The sequence below is a fragment of the Apodemus sylvaticus genome, chromosome 1 (genome assembly GCF_947179515.1).
Source record: "Apodemus sylvaticus chromosome 1, mApoSyl1.1, whole genome shotgun sequence".
Classification (NCBI taxonomy): domain Eukaryota; kingdom Metazoa; phylum Chordata; class Mammalia; order Rodentia; family Muridae; genus Apodemus; species Apodemus sylvaticus.
Window position 1 is genome coordinate 72,363,783 of NC_067472.1, and position 13,653 is coordinate 72,377,435.

The window sequence follows — 13,653 nt, forward strand, 5'->3', positions numbered from 1 at the left end:
CTTACCTGTACAGCACACCATGGCACATCTCTGAAATCCCCAAACAACTCCCGACTATCTTTTTTCCTTACCATGCACCGAGAGGGAAGAAGAACCTCGGAGGCAGGAGGAAGCCTGCGTGTTCAGAGGAAGCCAAATTGAAGAAAGATCTTGGGAAGATAGAAAATGAGTAAGTGGGGGATGGGGAGTCCAAGCTGACCTTTTAATCAGAGGACTTTCGGACAATTTGCATAATGTATTTCCTCTTGAAAGTCATCTTCTACATTTATAAATACAGCCATGAATTTTCCTCTTCTGAAGAAAAACAATGGGCAGAAGTTGCTGACCCCAAACTCAAAGCCAAGGAGGACTGTGTCCTGAGCATAACCTGATTATAATCACCGCCACCACAGCTATAACCATGGACATTTCTACAGCTGTGCAGCTCATCACTGCCAACAGTCAGCCAGACCGAGATGAAAAAGAAAGGCATGAAGGGCTAGGAGTGGGAACGGGGTTGTAGAAGAAAATGAGGAGCCAGGCGGTGGTGGCGCATGCCTGTAATCCCAGCATTCTGGGAGGCAGAGGCCAGCCTGATCTACAGAGTGAGTTCCAGGACAGCCAGGGCCATACAGAGAAACCCTTTCTTGAATAAGAACAAAAATCGAAGAAGAAGAAGAAGAAGAAGAAGAAGAAGAAGAAGAAGAAGAAGAAGAAGAAGAAGAAGAAGAAGAAGAAGAAGAAGAAGAAGAAGAAGAAAAGGAAACTGACTCTCTCTTCCTCCTGAGACAGTGGAGTCCTGTCTCATCCCAGGCCTGCATGCTCCCAGGTAGTTGCTGTGAAAGTTTCTGGATGTGACTGAGAGCACAGAACACCAATCTGTCCCTCCTTACTATGTCACAGAAGCATAAACCTATTTTTGCTTTTTCTGATTCCTTAAAAACATTTTTTAAGTATTTTAAGAGCCGACCATCAGCTTTCTGGAAAGGAAACTGTAAGACGTTGTTATAAATAGACTAAAATCACATCAAGAGGTCAGCAAGCAACAGAAGCTGCATTAGCTGGAGCCCAGCAAACAGACTTTCAGATGTTATGGGAACGTGCCCGCAGTGTTACAGACGGGGGAGACATGTATGTCATTGTGGCCGGCTTGCTCCTTCCTCTGTGCCCACATGACCTCAGATATCCATGTGTGGGTGGTTGTCATGGAAACAACAGCTCACCCTCTGGACCTGTAAGACAAAATGGTGCCAGGCATCTGAGCCACCAGCTGGGTGAGTGAGAACCAAGAGAGGTAGCGACTTAGGTGGGGAGAGCACAGCCCGTGGTGCCCACAAGGCCACACATTTTCTGGGCCATCTTAAACCCTCCGGAGTTTCCCAGTCCAGAAAGAAAACATTTTGGCTGGATGCTGAGGGAATGAGCCAATAGCTCAAGGCAGTGGGGCTCAACTTCAGGATTTTGTTTGGCTTCAATAGTGAGTGGAAGCGGAGGAAAAGGGGGAGGAGCAGAGAGGGAACAGATCACCAAATAGCCTCAATATAAAAACAGTACGGATTGTTGTGTGACTGGTGAGATTATTCGCAGAATCTAAACTATTCTGAGATTTCATCTTCCACCCACCAGAATATCTAAGATCAATAAAAACAAAGGACAGCTCATGCAGGCAAGGATGTAATGCAAGGGGAACACTCCTCCATTGCTGGTGGGAGGGCAAACTTGTACAGTCACTATGGGAATCAGTGTGGTAGTTCTTCAGGAAGATGGGAATTCATTTACCTTAAGATTCAGCTAGACCACTCTTGGGCATATACCCCAAGGATGCTTCATGCGACCACAGAGACCCTTGCTCAACCACATTCATTGCTACTCTATTCATAACAGCCAGAAAGTGGGAACAACCTAGATGTCCCTCAACGGATGAATGGATAAAGAAAATCTGGCACATTTATGCAATGGAGTATTACTCAGCCATTGGAAAAACTGTAATCATAAAATTCTCAGGTAGATAGATGGAATTAGGAAAAAAAATCATCCTCAATGAAGTATCCCAGACCCAGAAAGACAAATATGGTGTATATTCATTTATATGAGGACATTAGCTATTGAGTCAATGATAACTAAGCTACAATCTGTAGAACCACAGATGTAGGTGTAGAGTAAGGGTCTAGAGGAGACATAGATAGGGCAAAATAGAATAGATACTTAGAGATGAAGGGGAGCTGGAACAGGAATATCTAGTGGGAAGGGGAATGGGGAGGGGGGATGAGAGAGACAATATAGGGGCAAAGGCAGTTAAAATTAAGGTCCATTAGAAGGCTCATATGAAAACCTAGTATCATAGAAGCTTCCTAAAATCTATACATATATATAGGCCACCAAAATGAAATTGCCAAACAGTGGGGGAGTCAGAGCCCCACGCAGCCGTTGTTTGTCACCAAATAAAGCTTTCAATAGCAGGACTGGACTACATCAAACTGAGTCTGAGAGCCAAGGGGCTATCATAAGAAGCCCCAAACAACCCAGGCTGTTGCCAAGGCTCTAGGCTGCTCTTCACAAACTGGCAACAAGGCCCTGCTCATTGCTGAAGGCTGTACCTACACAACTCGCCGAACATGGAAAAGTCAAGTCAGTGCCTACACAGAGCCTTCACCCCGTCCTCCAGTGTCTTTGGTACAGAAGCTGCTCTGCATGCTGCCAAAGGTGAAACACGAGCAGCAATCCAACTACAAACCTATTGATCTACAATGGTGTCCTGCCTGCAAGGTACACTAGTGCAATGGTGGGCAAAGCTTGTGGGAGTAACCAGCCAATGTCCGATCTTACTTAAGACCCACTCCACAAGATGGAACCCATATTCAATATTGCTTGGGTGACCAGGATTCTGATAGCACAGGGACCTAGGGTAAAACTATTGTTTACACAAAAGAGGGAGGGGAGTAGCAATAATGACCCCAGTGACCTTGAGCTAGGGGCAGATCTGTGCCCTGCTCAGTCATCATCAAAGCTTCCTTCTGCAGAAGGTGGGAACTAACAGAAGAGACCCACAGACCAACATTGTGCAGTGAGAGACCTTGGAATATTGAGCCCTGAATGAGATGTCTCCATCAAATCCCTCCTCTCAGGGTTCAGGGAACCCCACAGAAGAGGGGGCAGAGAAGTGTAAGAGCCAGAGGGGATGGAGGACACCAGGGAAACAAGGCCCTCTGTCTAAATCGATGTGATCGATGCCCATATGAACATACAGAGACTGAGGCAGCATGTGCAGAGTCCATAAGAGTCTGTACCAGATGTGTTCCTAGAGCCGAAAAGAGAAACAGGCTCGTGCCCATGTCTAACCCAGAAGCAGTCTCCAACTGATAACTCCAAATCTCCAATTTCATTTGCAAATGAAAATTTAGTTTTGTACAAGACAGTCTCATTGAGGAAACAAACTATTCTTAAGGGTAAGCGACATACCTGACACTAGATAGGTAACAAATGAATTCAATCATATCTTTGGAAATTCTTTGTCTCACAATGTTGTGTCATAGCTTTTCCTTTTTAAAAATATATCATAGAATTATTATATATCTTATATATTATAGGGTATTTGCTATATATTAGAAGCACATATTTTATAACATGTTATAAATACATCTTATTTTATTTTTGTTTTTATTTTACTTATATTGTTTTCTTCTCTCTTTTACCCTTCAGATCTTTTTCATATATATTATGGCTTCCAGTTTAGTATTTTGGGGGGATTGCTGAGTGTGCAAGCAATTATTCCACACTCTGTATCTTGTGCCTTCTCTTGGTCTCTTTTCCTCCTGCTTGTTTGTTTTGTTCAATGCTAATGTGTGAGTTTTTGTTTTATCATTTATATTATATTATATTGTATTGTATTGTATTGTATTCCCTTGGAAGACTGTTCTCAATAAAATGCAGAAAGCGGGTGGATCCAGATGGAAGGGGAGGGTGTGAGGAATTAGAAGGAAAGGGAGGGGAAACCATAATCAGAATATAAAAGGAAAAAGATTATTTGCAGAGTTTTTAAATACTTTTGTAAATTATTTTATCTTTTTTATGTGTTTGGGTGTTTTGTTTGCATATTGTATGTACCTTGTGCACACAGGCCAAAAAAGGCATCAGATCTTCTGGAAATGGAGTTACAGTCATCATCTTCCCTATGAGTGCTGGGAATTGAAAAAAGATCCTCTGGAAGAACAGCCAGTGCTGTGAACTGCTGAGCCTTTTCCTCAGACCCTTAAATAACTTTTTAAAAGCACAGAGTGTAAGTGGATATGGCAATATACATTTACAGTCCCAGGTCCCAAGAGACTGAAACAAGGATTTCTAGTTTGAGGCCAACCTGAACTACATAGTGACTTTCTGGGGTACATCGTGAGACTCCATAAATAAATAAATAAATGGTGCAGGTAGTAGCCCTCTGAGAAGCTAGGGTATGCAACCAGCTGGGACAGTTTCTGGTGTCTGTTATAATGATTCAGCTCTTGGTGCATGCTGGATAGCATGGCAAAATCCTAATTAGCATCAATAGCAAATTGTTATGATGCATGTTCAGTGTGGTTTTTTTAATTTTGTAATGAAATTATATTACAAGTCCAGGTTCTGGTGAGTCAAGTACCATTTCAGAATAACAAGCTGGTTATAGAAAGAGGACTCCCAGGTTCGGTTATCACCGGAGTCTTGACTGTACAACTACCAGCTACCCAGTCCCTCCTTGGTGATGAAGCAGAGATGTGATCAAATGGCCCCCACTCTCAGTTCCAAAGCTACATATGTACCTGTCATTCCAGGGTAACTGGAAGATCTTTAATTATTTGATATTTTGCTGTTGTTGTTGTGTTGTTGTAGTTGTTGTGTTGTTATTTGAAGTTTTGTTTTGCTTTATCTTGATTTAGTTTGGGTTGGTTTTCAGTTGCTCACTCTGTAGCCTTGCCTGACCTTGAACTTGCTTTGTACACCAGGCTAGCCTCCAACTCACAGTGATTCACATGCTTCTTCTCCTGAATGCTGGGTTTAGAGGCACGCATCACCACATCTGGCTTAGAAGATATTTGAGCTCTATCTAGGCTGCACATCAGAAAGATCATGGAAATAGGTGGATGCCAGATAATTCAAAATCTCTGCCCACCTGGGGCAAAGTTGAGTCTCACAGCACCTATGTCATTCGGAGGAGGCTATCTGGATCCCATGACATTTGGCCAGTGTTTGAAATCCATTTGAGTCGCCAAATTTTTGCCGCAAAGAATGAAAAGACTGTCCTTACCCAATAGGGATCCCACCCATGGCATATTTACACCTTGCCCAGGGGTCTATGGGACACAATGACAAGTGGCTCTGGAACACATGAAGTAGTTATCAGATCAAACCAATAGGACAGCATCAGCAAACTCGATAAAAATTCCCATCTGGAAGCACTGTGGCTGCTTTGCTCAAAATATACGTGTTGACTCTGGTACTCTGTCTTGTTTATTAATTAGCTAATATTTTCAAAATACTTCGAGGATGAAAAGTGTTATTTAGAAGCAAAGTGTCTACAGCTATTTCTGCTGCTATTTATACAATGCCACCTTGACATTATTACACAGCCTTGCAGACAATGGTGAGATTTAAACAAAAAAATAAAATCCTGCCCCAGAAGAATTGGAAGATTCTAACAAAAACAAAATAAAACACCAGCAATGTGATATACAGATGAGTCAGATCCCAGTGAGCACCCTGATCAGAAGTTAGCAGGTAACTGGGCATGGCAGAGTTTCAGGATGCCAAGGACCAAAGTCAGAAAGCATCAGCTTCCTGGGCACCAGGACAAGAAAAAGAGAAGGAGTCCTGCCCATGAGACTGGTTGGGAGGGGCTCCCCCCTGTGCTGGTCCCATTCTGTAGCTGGGAAAATCGAGGAGCACCTGAAAAAGAGTTCTTGGTCCAGTCTCATCCTATGAGAGCAATCTTGATTTCAGCTCAGTGCAACAAGATGAACACGGTATTCTCCTGCATTACACATGGGCATTTCTCTCAGGGAAACACTCAGTTTTACTAAAAAAAAAAAAAAAAAAAGTTGATTTGATTGACAAGCTCACTTGCAACAGAAGGAAAGACCCCAGAGGATCTGAGCACTGTGAAGTTGGGCAAGAAGGGAGACGTTGGATGAGAAGACAAGACAGGAGCTCTGCAATTCACAAGGCAATGATATCACCATCCTCAGGAGCCATCTGGCACCCTGTATGACATCAGCAGACAGGAGGAGCTTCTGTGCACAGGTGGTAAGGGAAGACATGAAGGTTTGTATGCAGACTTGGGCAGGGCACAAAGATGAAAGCTGAGGTACTCCACACTCATGGGCCAGAGTCTTATGGATGTCTTCCAGGATTCTCTTGCCTGGTAGAGGCCCTGACCTCATCTGTGACACAAGGTATGAGCCCCCAAGAGAAAAGAAGCCACACCCACAAAGGAGAATTTGCTAAGAAGCCAACAAGCTTGTATTTCAGGGCTCCTCCCTTGTATGAGCCCATTCTGAGACAATGGGAAAGCTGATCCATTTCTAAGTGTAGGTTTGTTGTTTGAAAGAGTGTCCACCACATTACAATACATTTGGATCACAAAATACCCAGGTCAGCCTTATTCACCACTTCATCCACAGAATGTACCAAAAATGTGCCTGGAAGTTGATCCTAAACATTGTGTACTATATTGGTACAGTTGGACAGAAGGAAAACACATGAATTGATAAATAGTTGCATAGAAAGAAGCAAATGAACATAATGAACAACATGAAGCAAATGTATTTAGGAAAATAAATAAATAAATGAATAGAGGAATATATAAACAGATAGATAAGGAGGAAAAGGGAGCTGGAGAGATGGCCCTACACTTGTTGAGCCTGCAGAGGAACAAGGCTCAGTTCCTAGCACCAATGTGATGGTTAATAACTATTCATAACTCCAGTTCCATGGGATCTGATGCCCTCTTCTCAACTCCATGGGCACCAGGTACATATGTGGTACACATATAGACATGTGGACAAACACTCATACACATAAAACAAAAAAATAAATACTTAAAAAGAGGGGAGTGAATGAAAGAAGAAAGGATAACAAGAGTGAATGGATTGAACATGAATAGAAGATAGACGGATGGATATTGGTTAGGCATGGATGGATGGATGGATGGATGGATGGATGGATGGATGAATGGATGGTGCTTTAATGAGGAGATGAATAGTGTAATAGTGTAATAGCAGTGATAAATCTCCTCCCAAAGTCGAGGGCACTTGGCACTTGGTTCCCAGTTGGTTCTTTTTGGATAGGTTTAGGAGGTATGGCTTTGCTGGCATGAGTATGCCACCTGGGGAGGACTTTGAGAGTTTGAAGACTTGTACAATTTCTTGCTTGTGGTTCAAGATGCCAGACCTCAGCTCTCTGCCCCTGCTACCATGCCTTTATTCTGACATTAGGAGCTCTAAACTCCTTGAATCATAAGCCCAAATAAACTCTTTCTTCTCTAACTTGCCTTGGTCATGGTGTTTCATTACAGCAATAGAAAACTAATTAATACAGAAATTGGTACCAAAGAGTAAATCATTGCCCTGACAAATACAGTCCTGTGGTATTTTGGAGGAATATGGAAAACCTTGGAACTTTGGGCTAGAAAAATGGTTGAATACTGTACATGGAATTTAATGGGCCATCCTAGTGGAAGCTTGGAAACCATAGTGCCAAGAGACATCAGATGGACTGTGGAGGCCCAGTTTAAGAGGTTTCAAAGAGGAACAATATTATCAACTGAGATAGGGACCATTCCTGTTATAGTTTGGTGGTGGGAGGGGGAGAGAAAGTGGCTGTTTTCTGCCCATATACTAAGAACTTGCCTAAGAATAAAAACTAATATCTTCATCCAGACAGCCTAATATTAACCCTGTTTTGTTGTTATTAATAATCATTTATGCAAGTCTACAATAAAAAAGATCAAGCAAGAACAGAAAGATATACAAATGTACAGTTTAAAGAGAAAAGGGGCACTGGCAAGCTTAATGCTACAGGCAAGGCTTGTGTTGGTAGAGTCTGCAATTGTTTAGAACATTATCACCATTAAGGAGAGGCCTGATTTGCACTGGAATAAATGGAGGGGTGTCCTCAGGGCAAGACCTCATTCAGCTAAGCTTCTAGCTTGTTCTGTGAAAGAGGACATAAGGTGTCTTCTGTTCTTGGAAGACAACTGCAATCAAAACCTGCCACCATGGTTCAAGGGGTGCAGGGTCTCTCCTATGCTGTTAGTCAAACTTGGCATTCCCTCCCCCACCCCGCACTTGCTGACTTTAAAGTCATACAAAACCTTTCTCTGTGTTTCAGAGAGTTGATGAGAAGACTCAGCATGTGCCAGGGGATTCCCTGTGAGAAGGTTCTGAGAAAGCAAGAAGCCCTGAGAGGCACTGCCCTCTCTCAAGCAACAGCATGAGCAGTGAAAGTGAAGCCGGGTTGCCTTGGAGACCTCAAGATGCTGGTGATGTCAGAGATCTGTAGAAGAGTTGTAATCAGGGAATTCGGGCTAGGAGAAAGATCTATGTTGTAGGGAGCAAAGCTGGAGCATCAAAACTATTAAAGCCCTTTGACACCAGACATGGAGATGTGGAGTTAGAGAATTTGGTGTTTGTCTTGCTGGGTTTTAGTCTGGATTTTCATCTGGTTTTTTTTTTTCTCACTATGCCCCATTTCCTCCCTTTTAGAATGGTGATAGATATCCTTTACCATTGTTTGACTCCTTTAATGCCAGCACTTGGAGGGAGAGGCAGATGGATCTCTCTGAATTCAAGGCCAGCCTGGCCTCCAGAGTAAGTTCCAGGATAGCCAGGGCTTTGGACTTTCGAAATTTAAAGACTTTTAAGACTGTGAGAGACTATGGGGATTTTTGATGTTGGACTAAACGCATTTTACATTATGCTATTACTCCCACAAGGCTATGGGAGCCACAGAGTGGAATGTAGTGGTCTGAATGAGATGCTCACTATTTGAATACTTGGTCCCCAGTTGGTAGCACTGTCTCGGTGGTTTTAGAATATGTAGCATTGGTAAAGTATGTCATTGGGGGCCGTTCAATGACTCCAGCCATTTATAGTTCACTCTCTGCTTCCCAATTGCTGCTCAAAATGTGATCCTCAGCTTCTTCCCCAGCTGCTCAGTTTGCTGTTTGCTGCCATGCCTCCCACCATGAGGCACTCTTTCCCCTCTGGGATGGAGAGCCAAGTAAACCTTGCGTTCTCCGAGTTGCCTTGGCCATGGTGCTTTATCACAATAGAAACATAACTAATACCTGAGTTACTTAAAACATGCCATTTGTAGTACAGTGTCTGGTGAAACACGTTCCTGTGTAAACATCACACACATCCTTCCCTTTGTGTGGTGATGGCTTGGTGACTCTGTATTACTAGGTATGGCTCGTTAGACTCGCTTCTGAAGTGCTACCTGCTCCATCATTTTAATCACTAGAAACATATGGAATAAAAACCAGGCATAGTGGTACACACTTTAATCCAGCAGAGGCAAGAGAAAATCTGTGAGTTCACAGCCAGCCTGGTCTACAGAGTGAGCCCCAAGAGATCCAGAGCTACATAGTGAGACCAAATCAAGAAGAAAAGAACAGAAAGGGGAAGGAGGGGGGGAGGAGGGAAGGAAGAAAGGAAGGAAGAGACAGGAGGGAGGGAGGGAGAAAGGAAGAATGGAAGGAAGGAAGGAAGGAAGGAAGGAAGGAAGGAAGGAAGGAAGGAAGGAAGGAAGGAAGGAAGGAAAGAAAGAAAGAAAGAAAGAAAGAAAGAAAGAAAGAAAGAAAGAAAGAAAGAAAGAAAGAAAGAAAGAAAGAAAGAAAGAAAGAAAGAAAGAAAGAAAGAAAGAAAGAGAATTGGGCTGGGGAGATGGCTCAGCCTTTAAGAGCACTGACTGCTCTTCCAGAGGTCCTGAGTTCAATTCCCAGCAACCATATGGTGGCTCACAACCATCTGTAATGGGATCTGATGCTCTCTTCTGGTGTGTGTCGTGTGTAGCTGAAGGCAGCTACAGTGTGCTCATATAAATAAAAATATATAAATAATAGTTTCTTAAAAAAAAAAAAGTAAAGGAATCAAGCAGTAATGATGCATGCCTTGATCACAGGTGGATCCTTGTGAGTTCTAAGCCACCCTGGTCTACAGAGTGAATTTCAGGAGAGCCAGAGCTACACAGAGAAAAGCTGTCTCAAAAAAAAAAAAAAAAAAAAAAAAGAAAGAAAAATATAGAATCAAAATTTTAATTTTAGACCTCTAAAAAATACGCCTTTAGAGAAAAAAATTATCAGAGTCACGGTTTTTCAAGTTCAAAATTAAATACTTCTCTGTGTTTCTTAAAGGAAAAAATAAAAAGAAATTAGAAAGTTCTGGTACTTCGTACAGATAGCCACAGTGATAAGCTTGAAAACGCCTGTTAGAAGATTGGTACACAGTAACAACTGTAAGAATTCTTGCCAGGTGGCACTGCACACCTTTAATCCCAGCCCTCAGGAGGCAGAGGCAGATGGATCTCTGTGAGTTTGAGGCTAGCCTGGTCTACAAAGTGAGTTCCAGGACAGCCAGGGATATACAGAGAAACCCTGTCTCAAAAAAAAAAAGAAAGAAAGAAAGAAAGAGAGAGAGAGAGAGAGAGAGAGAGAGAGAGAGAGAGAGAGAGGAAGAAAGGAAGGAAGGAAGGAAGGAAGGAAGGAAGGAAGGAAGGAAGGAAGGAAGGAAGGAAGGAAGGAAGGAATTACAGTCACAATTGATTGAGTGTGGACTCAGCAAGTTCAAGGCCAGATGGTCTAACATATAAGTGGCTCTCAACCAAAGGTGATTTGTTGTTGTTACTGTTACTGTTGTTTCCAGGGAATAATTGACAATGGGTTAAAAAAAAAAAAAAAGGTTTTGGTTGTCACAAGTGGGAAAGGGGAGGGGGCTGCTGGCCAATGGAGATCTGGTTTGTTCCTTAAACATTCTAGAATGAATAGGACACACTCCTGCTACAAAAACCAGGATGCCAGCATTTCAAGAGAGAGCAGCCCCAGTGTGCTTGGCCCCTAATCTGCAGCAAAAGCTCCCAAGCCTGTGCACTGTGGGGCACTCAACAGACCCCGCCTATAGGTAAGAAGGCTGAATCCAGGAATTAAGAGACTACGTCTGTCTGCCTTTCCATAACTAATTTGCAAATCTTTAGGCTTTTCTCTGGGAATAAAACAAAACAGTAGTCACCAGTCAAAACAGGAACTAGAGAGAAGATTCAAGACAGCAAGGATTTGGAGCTAGGATGGCAGTTCATTGGCGAGAGTGCTGGCCTAGCATTCACGAAGCACTGGGTTCCAAAACTACAGACAGGAGGAACAGAAGTTCATCGATAGTGAATGTGAAGCCAACCTGGGCTCTATGGGATGGTATCTCAGAAAACAAAAATCAAGAATCTGAGGGCACTGTTGGCACTCAACGGTAAGAAGGGGTATTACTGTAACCCTTATGGCTGCATGTTTCCCTGTGCTGACCATGACCCTGCGCTTCATGACATCAAGGTGATCAACTTCTTGCACAACCTGCTGACCCAACTGTGCCTTTCTCAGAATTTTCTCTCAGCTCTATCATCCATAATTGGATAACTTTGCTCCAATTTTCTCCTTGCAACAGGGAAGATAAGGTCTCTGTTTAATCACCCCCCTCTGAGCACTTGCAATCAGGCAGGATATTGCTGCTTTTAAAATAAGACAATGACATTTAACAACTTTCATTTCTTCCTATACAAAAGATTAATTTATATGCCGGAGTCATCAGTTCACTGGAAAACTCAGCCTATTCTTTTTGAAACACAGAGGTATGATTAACAACTCAATCCCTCCTTTATATTTTTAATCTTGTGACTTTTTTTCCTGTGTATTTACCTACAGGGTCTAATTTAGTCTTTGCTTTATTATGATGCTAAAATTAGCAATCAGGACAGAGGAGTAACACAGTACCTCTCAGAGGTGCCCCAAGAGTCAACCTGCATCATCTCTCTAGGTATCAACAAAGCAGGGCCACCATGGATGGAGACCTAGGGACTGCACCTGGAATGCCTGCCTAGCCTACAAATCAGGCTCCTAGGGTCTGACCCACTCCAGCCTCATTTCACCCTTCCATCTACCCCCAGCCACACCAGGTGACTTCTTAGTCCCCAGATGCTCAGTGATGCTCACACAGCCTTGTTTCTTCTCAAGACCTCCCTTCCACCAAATACCTCCTCACAGCCATTTCCACAAATGTCTCATTTGAACACCTAGAACATCTCTCCCTGGAAGTCTTTGTAGAGTCCCCCGTGGAAATGACTCCCTCCTTCCTGACTCACACGGTCTTTGTTCTGGATGTCCTTAATCCATCCTGTCTTCAATAGCGTGAATGGCCATCACATGCCTATTTGTCTCAGTCATCAGTCATCATGGTGTCTGCGTGAAGCTTCGCGACAGCCCTGTGCTATCTGTCACCTTATAGATGAGAATTCAAGTTCACAGTTATTCAGGAGAGCTGATCACACTTAGGCTCAAATATTAGAAAACTTTTGTCTCCCTCAAGTTCAGTGACAAGCTCCTGGTAGTCTGAGACTAATAGTTTGGATAGGTTTGCCAACAAGAAGGAGTCATTGAGCCCACAGTTGAATGAGCCTCCCTGAGCCTCATGGACCAATGCTTTTTATTTAAAAATTACTATGCAGAATATGCATAGATTAGATCTTATAAAGCATCTAAAAATGGTGCCAGGAGTTGATATTAATAAATGTATTTATCCATCATATACAACAAATTTTGTTGTTTGGTTGGTTTGGTAGTTGTTGCTTTGTTCTGTTTTGTTTGAGACAGGGTTTCTCTGTGTAGCTCTGGCTGTCCTGGAACTAGCTCTGTAAACCAGGCTAGCCTCAAACTCACAGAAATATGCCTGCCTCTGTCACCCCTACCCCCTGAGTGCTGGGATTAAAGGCACAGGCCACCAGCGCCCACAAGGATTTTTTCTTGTTTGGTTTTCAGTTTGTGGGTTTTTGTGTGTGTGTGTGATTTTGTTCGTTTGTTTGTTTTGTTTTGTTTTTGAGATAGGCTCTCATTTAACCCAGGGTGACCTCAAACTAAACTATAGAGCTGAGAATGGTTGTGAACATTTGGTCCTCTTGCCCCCATGTCTTGAGTGCCAGGACAACCACAAACGTATAGTATCACACCTGGTCTACATTGTTGGGAATTTTGGGTGATTTCTAAATGTACCCAGAGCTTTGACTTTGTACATGCTAAGCAAGGAATCTACAAACTGAGTTATATCCTAAGCCCTCACCTCAATATTTTTGCTATTTAAAAAAAAAATTTTGTCACAAGCTGCAAAGATGGCTCAGCAGTTAATGCTCTTCCAGAGTATCAAGTTAGGTTCCCGACTATAGTTTCAGGCAGTTCACAACCTCCAGTAACTCTAGCACCAGGATCCAATGCTCTCTGTCTTCCACAGCACCTGCACTTGTGTGCACATATCTATACACATATATTTTCAGACAAAGGCATGGACACTCAGACACGCGGGCGCGCGCACACATACACACTCACACGCAGACATAATTTATTAATTCATGTGAAAAAGCAGAAAAAAAGGTCTGAGCCAATTCTCGGGCCAAGTT